Raw genomic sequence first — 12,192 nt, 5'->3', positions numbered from 1 at the left:
CTATGCTGAATGGACTGCTGAGGGCTCAGATGAAGGGAAAGCTGCTTTATAACAGTTTCTAGTTATTGACAAGTGCAAATGTGCTTTATTTTTATGTGTGTCACTCTCTCTCTCACACACACATACAGATAACTCTCTTCTTTAGCTGTTTTTCTTTTAGGATCCCACAAAACAGTAAAATCAGCCCCTGTGCAGTTTTATCTGCTAAAGCTGTTTTCAAGTTGCAGGACACCAAAAGCTCTAAACTGCTTCTTAAAGTCCCTCTAATCTCAAAACATTGTGTTTCTTCTTTTTTTGCACAAAAAAAATATAATTAATAGCCAGCTTTGTTAATAATCTAGCTAAATGAATTCAGTTTAATTAGTTATTGTCCTTTTTGTGTGTCTTTTTTTCTGCAAAGTTATTAACTCGTATATGTGGATCTTTAAGACGGGTGATTGCAGAAGTGTATGTCATTAAATTTCTTGGGATTTCTTTTTAGTTTATTGCAAATTTGGGATCGTAATTGAACTAATAGCAGAAACAGACAATACAGAAAATAATCAGAAAAATAAGGGAAGACTTTCAAAAGTGGCTAAGGGATTTAGGTGCACAAGTCCTACTGAAAACCAATGGGACTTGTATGTCTAATTCCCTTAGGTACTTTTGAAAATATTCCCTACTAGCAATTGTATTTTCTGTATTAGCACTCCAGGCTCAATAGGTAATTTGACTTGGTCGAGTTCACTTAATGCTGCACCAATTTCAGGGTTTGCAAATGAAGGAGTAGCATTGAGACCAGGAAATGTTGTTGTTTTACACCCATCCTTTCCCACCAAAATGCATTTTGTGCCATCTAGGGAAGTAGCTTTTGGAAAGCAGTGTTTGTACAGGGAGATATAATGCACTCTTCACTATTGATTTGATGCTGCACAATTGAACTCATTGGGAGACTTGTCTTTGACTTCAGGGGAACAGGATCTGGCATGAGATGGCCAAGTACTGGTACAATGCTGCTCTCTGGGAACTTTTTCCCTTGGGAGTCTTCATGTGAGCAGGACAAAGTTGCTATGGCATTTTAAATGTTGTTTTACTGGGGGAACCTTTTCCCTCCACCCTAAAGATCAGTGACAGAGCTTTCTTTCCTCAGGGCCCTCAGTTACCGTCCTTGGCCAAGAAAGGCTGAGTGGGGTTATCTTTGGAGTCCTTCAGGGCTGATCCTTCCTCAATCACAGACTAATGTGATGTGCTTGTGCTGCCAGGAGCTGACCAGTGCTGCCATTGTAGCATACATAGCCCTTGCCAGCCCAGGGAAGGGAAGATCAGGCCTGGGAGTCAAACTCAAAGAGCTATTGGACCAGCCATCTAAAGCCTTTTTTGTCTCATATTCAGTATATTCTGGTGTCTAGCACTGGGTTCTCTTTCCCATCTAATCCAAAACAAAGCACGTGCCAGGGGCTGTCTCATTTCTTCAAACTTTAATGGTTTGAGCTTGAGTGAGTTCAATACATTTCTAAGACATCCACACCCATTTCTTTCTGGGCCACCATTTCCTACCTGCCCCCAGTGCATTCAGGCAACAGGCCCTCATTCCCACTCCCAGCAGCTATTTCTGTTCATGCCTTCCTCACACACTAACCATTAGAAGCATCATCTCTAATCAAGTCTCAGCAACCCCTGCCATACTCTGGCATTTCTAAACTGTCACCCACATCCCTAACCTGCATGACTTGGCCATTATGCATTGCACTGCCTACCAAATCACCCTGCAATACACATCCTTATTGATGCTTACAGCCCTGGCCGCTCCGGCAACAGGGGATGTGATTTGAAAGCCATTGGAACCCACATGAGGTTCAGCCAAATGAAAGTATCCTATCTCTTCCATTTATGCTGTGGCAACTGTATCCTCACAAGAACAACTCCAAATCAGGTTTCCTTCTCAAACACCCAACTGCTTCACATTAAGAACTCCTCTGTGGCTCATTGACCAGACGATGTTCAAGGTAAAAGTTTTAGGCGTGCTGGGGTTGGTTCTCCCCTCAGTGTATCTGCCTATCTCTGCTTCACATGAATGAGAGTCACAGGTGCGTATAGACTAGAGAGCCTACACTCATTGCAGGTTAATCCACAGCTTCGCTCTCAGCACTCTGCTATCAAGAGTAATCGTTGTCAGCCCACAGCCAGGCCTATGGAGAGTGCATTAAAATCAAGGCTAATGTCAGTCCTCTTTTAGAGCAGTGATCCTCACAAGTGAGATTATTGCTGCTGTTCTTACAAGATGATCTGCAGGATCATTTGATAAGAGCTGTCTGCACTAGGGGGGAGGGGGCTAGTAGACACCACTCCACTTCAGATTAACCCATAAACCATGAACAACATGCTGCTTCAGGCTTACCAAACACACTGCATGCGCTTGTAAGCAGAGTCCAAGTCAGAGCAATGGGTCAGGTTGGCTAAGAGGATTTATTACTGTGAATCTGATTTGCCCTTATTTTATCACAGTGCCAGCACCACATGGCATGAGGGAAGTAACTATTAACCCAGCTTCTTGGCATCTCAAAGAAAAACAAACTAGAGAGAGTTTGGTAAAACCACATGCCTACCCCAGTGCATACACTGGCATACAGCAGCCAGGCATGCTTAGGTGCGGTCCCACATGCACATGTTTGAAAGTCCTAATTCTAGTACAGCTTTGAAATGTTGCAGGATTTGAAGGGAGCGTGTTAGCGAATACGGAGCGTCTTGTGGAAAGTTTGTTTTGTTTGAGGTTTCTTTTTGCAATCCAAGTTGGAATCAAATGACTGTGACTACAGGTGGCAAAATGCATGCGTAAATCCATGTACCCCCAAGCAAATCAAACGCTTATCAGAAACACTCTTCATTTGGTAACATACTGTGTGCTTTTAGCTGTCTAGTACCTGCAACATGAATGAGACTCTCCTGCTTCCGCTCTCGTTGAAACTTGCTGTTGTGCAAGTGGATCCATTAAGGTATTTTCCCTGCTGCACTGAATGTTTAATCACTAGGCTCCTGCCTTACAAACATCTTTTGATGTAATATCTGACATAACCTTTTGCTGTTTGATAATGGGAAGTCCCTGCACGGGGAAGTGCTTTCCTCTCACTGGGTCACAGCTGAATAAATAAAAAGTACACATGCTGGTCTCAAATCTCGGAAATGCATTTTTCACCCCTAGGTTCCACTAAGGATAGTTCAAAGGGTTTCATCTTGCCGTACTCAGTTGTCATTCTAGACTCTGAGTGCAATGAAATTAGCATCTTCTCTGTAAAGCAGCAGAGAAGTGGTGAATGAACTGGTAATTTGCACCTCAACAAGGACAGAGTGGCTTTTTTTCTATTCCAAAGAAACTGCTGGTGTTTTTATTTCTGATTTAATAACTTGGCCTCCTCCGGATCATAAGTCTTCACCTTTTGAATCTTAACATTTCCTTTAGCTTTGGTGTAGAAGAATCGTTCCTGGGGTCATGTTAACAGGAATTGTGTTTATTTTACATGCTAACTGCAGTGATAGATACACTGGACCCTCACTAGAACGCACATCTATATAGCGCGAATTCGCATATAACACAGTCAGGGCCATGGATCCCAAATTTAATTTCTTTAATTGCAATTCATTTTAACACAGTCTCCGCTACAACATGGTCCCCACGTTAACGCGGTACTGCTCATGGATCCCAAATCCTGTGTTCTAGTGAGGGTCCAGTGCAGTTCCTGGCCCAGTGAAAACCTCAACAAGACAGCAGTGTTGCATCCTCATCTGGTGTAAATGGGGCCAGCTCCATTGACATCAGTGGTGCGACCCTGATGAACAGTAGCCCGACCCCCACTGCGCAACTTAGTTTTGCGGGGGGCCCCCCATAGTGTGGGACCCTGGGCAGTTGCCCTGCTTGCCACTGCCTAACGCCAGCCCTGATTCTCGAGTAACACAGAGCACTGGGCTGGTGTAGCAGTTTCTGTTGTCAGAAGCGGGTTGCAGTGCAGTGAAGTTTGAGAACCGCTTGGGTAGATATTAGGAAAAACTTTCTAACTAGAGTTCTGAACTATGTTGTAAAGTTCTGAAATAGGTTTCTAATGGAGGTTACGGAACCTCTGTCATTAGAGGTTTTAAAGAACAGGATGGTCTAGGTTTACTTGGCCTTCCCTCAGCGCAGGGGGCTGGACTTGATGACCTCTTTAGGTCCCTTCCAGCCTGACATTTCTATGATTCTATATTAGTGACCTCCCCATGGAGCTTAATGTGTGCTGGTAAATAGGCTAGCACTCTACTGTCTGTGGAATCCTCTGTTCCTCTCTTCAGTGTTTCTATCCTTTTCTTGCAAACTTCCTTCTTCAGTGAACCATGCCTTGGTGAGATTGCAGTGTACAAAGTCAGAATGCTGCTTGCCATAGTGCCATAAGTCTCCAGCAGATATTTCTGTCCTGGACTGAAGTTGACATACACAGAAATCACTGCCCATTCAGAAAGCCAAACAGTTTTAAACTCTCAAATTAGATGCTGCAGAGTTTTAATAATCCAAATGACACTAGCCAACCTCTCACTCCAGTGATTTAATGGACAGATGTCCCTAGGGAAGAGACCAAGTGGCTGTGGGGATGCTAACATCATTTTCAGAGCTGGGTTTTCAAAATGAGAACTCTGTATTTGAGAGATATATGATACGTACCTTATAATCTTAGCTGGCTTTCCAGTGATGGGAATCCTAAAAATCAAGGGTATCATAAAAATATCAGTGCAATTCATCTGCACGTATAATCCACACCCACGCAGCATGGCACTCTGTCCCTCCTAGTGTTGGCTGGGTCACATATAGAAGTTGATGAGCCTGCTATAACTTTGACTAACAGGGTTGGTTTGTAGAATCATAGAAGTTTAGGGTTGGAAGAGACCTCAGGAGGTCATCTAGTCCTACCCCCTTCTCAAAGCAGGACCAACACCAACTAAATCATCCCAGACAGGGCTTGTCAAGCTGAGACTTAAAAATCTCTAAAGATAGAGATTCCACCATCTCCCTAGGGAACCCATTTCAGTGCTTCACCACCCTCCTAGGGAAATAGTTTTTCCAACCTAGGCCTCCCCCATTGCTCCTTGCTCTGTCATCTGCCACCACTGAGAACAGCCTAGCTCCATCCTCTTTGGATGTTGAAGGCTGCTATAAAATCCCCCCTCACTCTTTTCCTCTGCAGACTAAATAAGCCCAGTTCTTTCAATCTCTCCTCTTAAGCCATGTGCCCCAGCTCCCTAATCATTTTTGTTGCCCTCTGCTGGACTCTCTCTAATTTGTCCACATCCTTTCTGTAGTGGGTAGCGCAGAACTGGATGCAGTACTCCAGATGTGGGAGTGCCAAATAGAGGAGAATAATCACTTCCCTCAGTTGGCTGACAGTGCCCCTACTAATGCAGCCCAATATACCGTTAGCCTTCCTGGCAACAAGGTCACACTGCTGACTCACATCCAGCTTCTCATCCACTGTAATCCCCAGGCCTGTTTTTTGCAGAACTTCTGCTTAGCTAGTCAGTCCCCAGCCTGTAGCGGTGCATGGGATTCTTCCACCCTAAGTGCAGGACTCTGCACTTGTCCTTCTTGAACCTCATCAGATTTCTTTTGGCCTAATCCTCCAATTTGTCTATGTCACTCTGGAGCCTATTCCTATCCTCCAGCATACCCACCTCTCCCCCCAGTTTACTGTAATCCACAAACTTCCTGAGGGTACAGTCCATCCCGTCATCCAGATCATTAATGAAGATGTTCAAAAAAACTGCCCCAGGACCAACCCCTGGGGCACGCCACTTGATACCAGCTGCTAACTAGACATTGAGCCGTTGATCATTACTGACTGAGCCTGACGATCTAGCCAGGTTTCTATCCACTGTGACAAAGTTCCTTCTCTACCTTGGTGGGTCCTGCGCTTATTGGCAGATTTGCTCACCTCAGTGATCTTCCTCACAGTCTGGATCAACTCCTCCTGTGTCTGATCAGGAGTTGGGAGGTTTGGGGGAAACCCAGGCCCGCCCTCTATTCCGGGTTCCAGCCCAGGGCCCTGTGGATTGCAGCTGTCTATAGTGCCTCTTGTAACAGCTGCATGACAGCTACACCTCCCTGGGCTACTTCCGCATGACCTCCTCCAAACACCTTCTTTATCCTCACCACAGGACCTTCCTCCTGGTGTCTTGTAACGCTTGTACTCCTTAGTCGTCCAGCAGCACAGCCTCTCACTCTCAGCTCCTTGTGCCTCTTGCTCCCAGCTCCTCACACGCACTTCTCCTCTAGTTCCTCCCTCGCTGACTGGAGTGAGCTCCTTTTTAAACCCAGGTGCCTGATTAGCCTGCCTTGATTGGCTGCAGGTTCTAATCAGCCTGTCTGCCTTAATTGGTTCCTGATTACTCCAGTGCAGCCCCTGCTCTAGTCACTCAGGGAACAGAAAACTACTCATCCAGTGACCAGTATATTTGCCCTCTACCAGACTCCTGTACCACACTGGCCTGGGTCTGTCACATAACCTTATAGTCCATTCATCCAGCCCATACTTGTTTAATTTGCTGGCAAGAATACTGTGGGAGACTGTATCAGAAGCTTGGCTAAAGTCAAGGTATATCACATCCACCACTTTTCCCATATCCACAGAGCCAGTTATCTCATCATAGAAGGCAATCAGGTTGGTCAGCCATGACTTGCCCTTAATGAATCCATGTTGACTGTTCCTGATTACCTTCCTCTCCTCCAAGTGCTTCCTTGAAAACCTGCTCCATGATTTTTCCAGGATTGAGGTGAGGCTGACTGGTCTGTAGTTCCCCTAATTCTCCTTCTTCCCTTTTTTAAAGATGGGCACTATATTTGCCTTTTTCCAAATGTCCAGAACCTCTCTTGTGTGCCACAAGTTTTCAAAGATAATGGCCAATGGCTCTGCAATCGCATCAGCCAGTTCCCTCAGCATCCTCAGATGCAGTGCATCCAGCCCCATGGACTTGTGTGTGTCCAGCTTTTCTAAATAGTCCTTAATCTGTTCTTTCACCACTGAGGGCTGCTCAACTCCTCCCCATACTGTGCTGCCCAGTGCAGCACTGTGGGAGCTGACCTTGTCTGTGAAGATCGAGGCAAAAAAAGCATTGAATACTTCAACTTTTTCCACATCATCTCTCACTAGGCTGCCTCTCCCATTCAGTAAGAGTCCCTTAGCCCTTGGTTCTTTTAGCTCAGACAGTAGAGGCTCATGCTTCAAATTCTAAGGTCTCAGGTTTGATCCCCACTGCCACTGACCTAGCTAGGGACATCAAGTTGCACATCTATAATTCTGGTATATTCAGCACCCTCCATCCCTTGATGCATGAGACCTGAGTAGCAAAGGGACAAAAAGATGGTTCAGACCATTTTACTGCCCTTCAAAACTAATTTCCAAAATATGAGATTACTGTGATTGGGCAAAACTCTAGCCTATGCCAAACAATCATTATAGAATTCAAGGCTTCTACTTACACTGGCCTGTCCATTATGGTTTGACTGTTTGGAAGAGAACTTACTTCAAAAAGAGAAAGTTCTATGCTGACCTGAATATTGGGTTGCAATAGGAAATTTCAAGCAGACAGGTGGGTTTTTTTACGAGTTTAACAAGTGTCCCCAGCATCTTCATATCATCTCTAGTTTTCTTAATGAGGAAAAAAGCAAACTTTGTGTGATTTTTTTTAAAGTATCTTGAATGGATTGCACAGGCCAAAAAGGATGAAGATGACATTTCCATGTAGTATTCAGTCAAGCCAATCTCTAAATCCAGTGATGATCAAATGTGTACAAGGCAGGAAGAAACCATGTGCAGCTTTCCCCCTAAACCTTGAATCTATTTCAGAATTATTGGAAATGTGCTCCTTTTAAATGTGTTTTCTCTCCTTCCTGGCTTTTGTTGGTTTAGTAGAACTGTATTATGTGTCATGCGTCTGACGAAGTGAGTATTCACCCACGAAAGCTTATGCTCCAATACATCTGTTAGTCTTAAAGGTGTCACAGGACTCTGTTGCTTTTTACAGATTGAGAGTAACACAGCTACCCCTCTGATACTTGTATTATTATAGTGATCTATTTCTAAAAGAGAAGCCAGGAAAATCCTGCATCGTGTTGGCTGAGTCCTCCTCTGGCTGCTCGGCAACAGATGCTGAGGAAACCAAAAGGGAGTTAATTCAGCTCAGGGTTGTTTTACAATAACATCCTCCTAGATTTTCAGGCAGAAATCCCTGAGCACCAGAGAGCTCCAGTGCCAGCACAAGTTGTGAGGGTAAGGTAGAGGGCTGACAGTCCTCTGTGGAAAGGGGAAACATCTGCCTGCAGCATACGCTCCACACCGTCATCCTTGTAGAAAAATCTGGCCCTTTTTTCTCTATGGGGTATTGTGTAATACAGAGCTTTCCAGTGTCTCTCATTTTACTCCCCAGGTTCTCTCTGTTCCACATAAATGTTGGTTCCTCTGACTTCCAGTGTTGGGAAATGATTTACACTAGAAATGCAGAACCATGAAATTTCTCAGACAGGAGGAAGGAATTCTCCAGCATTCCAGGTTTCCCTCATAAGCAGTCTGTGTCTCCTAGGGTTGCCAACTGTCTAGTCACACAAACAAACACCCTTGCCCTGCCCCTTGCCTGAGAACCCACCCCTGCCCTCCCCCTTTTCTGAGGCTCCACTCCACTCCCTCCATCCCCCATCCCTCCATTGCTTGCTCTTCCTAACCCTCACTCACTTTCACTGGGCAGGGCAGGGGATTGGGGTGTGGGCTCTGGGCTGGCGCTGAGGGGTTTGGAGTGTGGGAGGGGGCTCTGGGCTGCGCCTGGAGCACAGGGTTGGGAGGCAGGAGGGGATGTGGGGTGAAAGCTCTGGGAGGGAGTTTGGGTGCTGGAAGGGGCTCAGGGCAAGAGTTGGGGTGTGAGAGGGGGTGACGGGTGCGGGGTCCAGCCGGGCGGCACTTACCTTGGGCAGCTCCTGGGTGCCAGTGCAGCGGGGCTAAGGCAGGCTCCCTGCCTGCCTTGGCTCCACACTGCTCCAGGAAGTGGCTGGCACATCCCTATGGCCCTGGTCGGGGGCAGGTATTTCCACACTCTGCTCACACACCCCGAGCGCCAACTGTGCCACTCCCATTGGCTGGGAACTGTGGCCAGTAGGAACTGCAGGGATGGAGCCTGCCTTAGCCCTGCTGCGCTGCCAATTGGGAGCCGCCCAAGGTAAGCGGGGCCGGGGGGCTCTGTCCACTGCCCCCTCCACGCGCCACTCCCAGAATGACCAGCATGTGCCTGTGGCCCCTGGTAAGGGGGAGGGGCAAGGGGCGCTGTGCGCTGCCCCTGCCTGCAGGCACCGCCCCTGCAGCTCCCATTGGCCCCAGTTCCTGACCAATGGGAGCTGCAGAATCAGGGCTTGGGGTGCAGGCAGTGCATGGAGACCCCTGTCCCCCATCCCACCCCCACAGGAGTAGCTATTAAGGGGTAGATATTGTTGTCTAAACATTTTTAGTCAAAAAGATCACTTTTCAACCAAAACAAAAATGTTCATGGAAAATTGTAAGTTCGAACGTTTTCCAGTTTTCCAACAAAAAACAAACTTTTTTTTGAAAACTGAAACTTTTTTTTCTCCGGTCAAAAACCCAAAATAATGTTTGCAGAAAATGTCAGGATAAATAAATGATGTTTTCCACACACAAAAACTGATGCTTTTCAACCAGTCCTGTTAAGGAGAGGAGAATCCAGGTCCAAAGAGACTTGCACAGCAAGTCTGTGACAGACACATGTAAATAACTCATCTCTCCCAATTCAGTCTCCTCTTCTAATCACCTGGGGCTTATCAAGTCCAGGTGTAAATGGCTGAGCAAGGAGCAAGACACTGGAAAATCAGGCTTGGTATCAGGCTCAGCATCTCAATAGAAATTCCAGTGTAATGCTCCAATAATTTTTTCCTGCAATAATTCTTTTCCATACTTGCCCTAAAATAGATTATGGATTTCTTTGTTGCGGCCTCTTTTATCTTCAAATAATTGTGTCATAAATGGAACACAAAGGGAAGAATTCAAATTTTGGTTCTGTTTTCATCTATGGGATCAATGGATCCCTGGGTAGATAGATTTGCACTGCTATGTTCAACTGAGTGTCATACTTCATTTTCACGTGTAGTTAAAGGGACAAGAATATAGACTTACCTATTGAAGATAAGCAGGGTCGTCCTGGGTGACAGTAAGGATGGGAGATCTCCAGAGAACAACTCAGGTGATGCACTGACTGGTATTGGGAACTGACTTCTCCCTCTCAGTCAATATTGAATCTGTGTCCTAGCCTGAGACCTAATCCAGGATCAGGCCCATGTTACTGTTGTTGTTTATTTGTATTACTGTACTGCCTAGTTGCCCCAGTCATAAACCAAGACCCCACTGTGCTAGGTGGAAGACAAAGATACTGTCTTTGAGAGGGGATATAAAGGCCCGGTGTTGACCATTTGTGCTCTCAAAATCTCATGCTACTGTTCACAAGAGCAGATGTGCAGTGTTATGGCAAATTCTTTGGGCCCTATGTTAAGAATTGATGAGGTTGATAAAGCTCTTTGGTGTCCTTCTAGATGAAAAGGGCCATGTGAGTAGAAATCATCAGTCATAGGTTCAGTACTTTTCATACTCATTGATAGTCTCATCATCTGGGTGTGAGTTGAGGGAGCTCCTCTTCTGAATGTATGTTAATAAAGATATTAGCTTAATACACATAGGGAATAAAAATAAGGAAACTGGTGCTTCCTCTTGTTCAGTGTTTGCTACCAGAGACTTGCTTATGGAATATCAAGTATCCTTGGATCTCGCAATAAAATTATAGGTAGCAGATACAGAAGCTGATCAATAGCTCTTTAAAAGTGTGAATTGTCTTATTCTTAAAAGCAACCATTGAGGAGATTTTCAAAACTGCCTTAGGGAATTAAGAATACAAATCCCAATGAAAGCCGGTGGAATTTGTGATGCGGCATGTACCCCACACAGGCCCTAAGAGGGTTAATGTGGACCTCAGAGGCCAATTAACATACCAGGCTGGACCTGGAGGGAGAGCCAGGCTTACCTGAGGATGAAGCAGAGCTGAGGAAGGGCTGAGATAAGAGTATAAGCAGAGGGAAGCTACAGGGAGAGAGTCTGCCGTCATGTTCTGGGACTAGGAACTGTAGAGACAGACAGGAGGTGGGGCTTTCCCTGTCTCTAGGGAGGGCTTGGGGAAGGCCTACTGAAAAAAGGCCACAAGGAGGGAATTAATCCTATGATGGGCTCTGGAAAGGGGGCCAGGCACAGAGAGTCAGCCCTAAGTGTCAGCGTTCCAGCAGAGAAAGGAGCTGGGGGGACTCAGCAGCAAGCCAGGGGACTGAGAATCAGCAGGGAGGCTGCGTTAAGCTCCCTCTGCAGGGAAGCAACACAAGGGGCTCGGAAGTCGGAAGTTACTCAGGAAACAGCAGTAGCACATCTAAAAGAGCAGACCTAGCTGCTTCATACGAGGTCCCTGGGTCAGAACCCAGAACAGAGGGTGGGCCTGGGTTTCCCCACCAGCCACAAGGAAGAAGTTTACAAGCCCGGGGTGGGAGCTGAAGACTGATCTGAAGAAGAGGCCAATCAATAGCTCATGAGTGGTGGAAGTGTTGGGACACTTCTAGACTTCTCATTGTACGCTTGTTACCCCAGAAGAGGTGGATTTAAATTGTGATCTGGCCAGAGGCCTGTGTAACAGCAAGAGAGACCACTGCAATGCTGGAGCATCCATCGGCAGGGGGCACCGGATGGGAAGGGAGCCATTATGCCACTCCCGGTCATGAGGAGATGGTGCTCGGGGCTGAGTGAACCCCCTCTCGGTGCTCCTCAATCTGTTAGATGCTCTTGAAAATGTCCCGCTGTGTAAGTGACAATAAACAAACTGGAGTCATGAACCACTTTACAGCACCTGGGTGGAGGTGATGGTTGCAACTGGGCTCATGCACATCCTGAGGGATGTGAAAGAGCAAATGTGCTTGAGTGTTTGAGCCACAGGGAAGGCAAATATTGCTGGAACACTTGCTGGCTTTCAGTCATTTCTCCTTCACTTAAAGGTAAACCTGCTGCAGTGACTCAGAAAAGGTCACATTGCAATGGTTGTGCCTGTTTGCATGGCTTTGCTCGACAGGACAGATTTGTTCCAGGGAAGGTGATTTTTCAAAGCTTGAGGGTA

At 46.2% G+C, this 12,192-nt stretch overlaps 1 protein-coding gene across 3 annotated transcripts in view; it reads left to right on the top strand.

Annotated features, from left to right (window-relative positions):
* PLPPR1 (phospholipid phosphatase related 1) overlaps positions 1-12,192 on the top strand; it is a 199,892-nt gene that overhangs the window by 135,723 nt on the left and 51,977 nt on the right. The gene's annotated exons all lie outside the window — the stretch shown is intronic.

This window comes from Gopherus evgoodei, chromosome 6 (assembly GCF_007399415.2).
Source record: "Gopherus evgoodei ecotype Sinaloan lineage chromosome 6, rGopEvg1_v1.p, whole genome shotgun sequence".
NCBI lineage: Eukaryota > Metazoa > Chordata > Testudines > Testudinidae > Gopherus > Gopherus evgoodei.
This window is presented reverse-complemented; position numbering and strand designations above follow the sequence as displayed.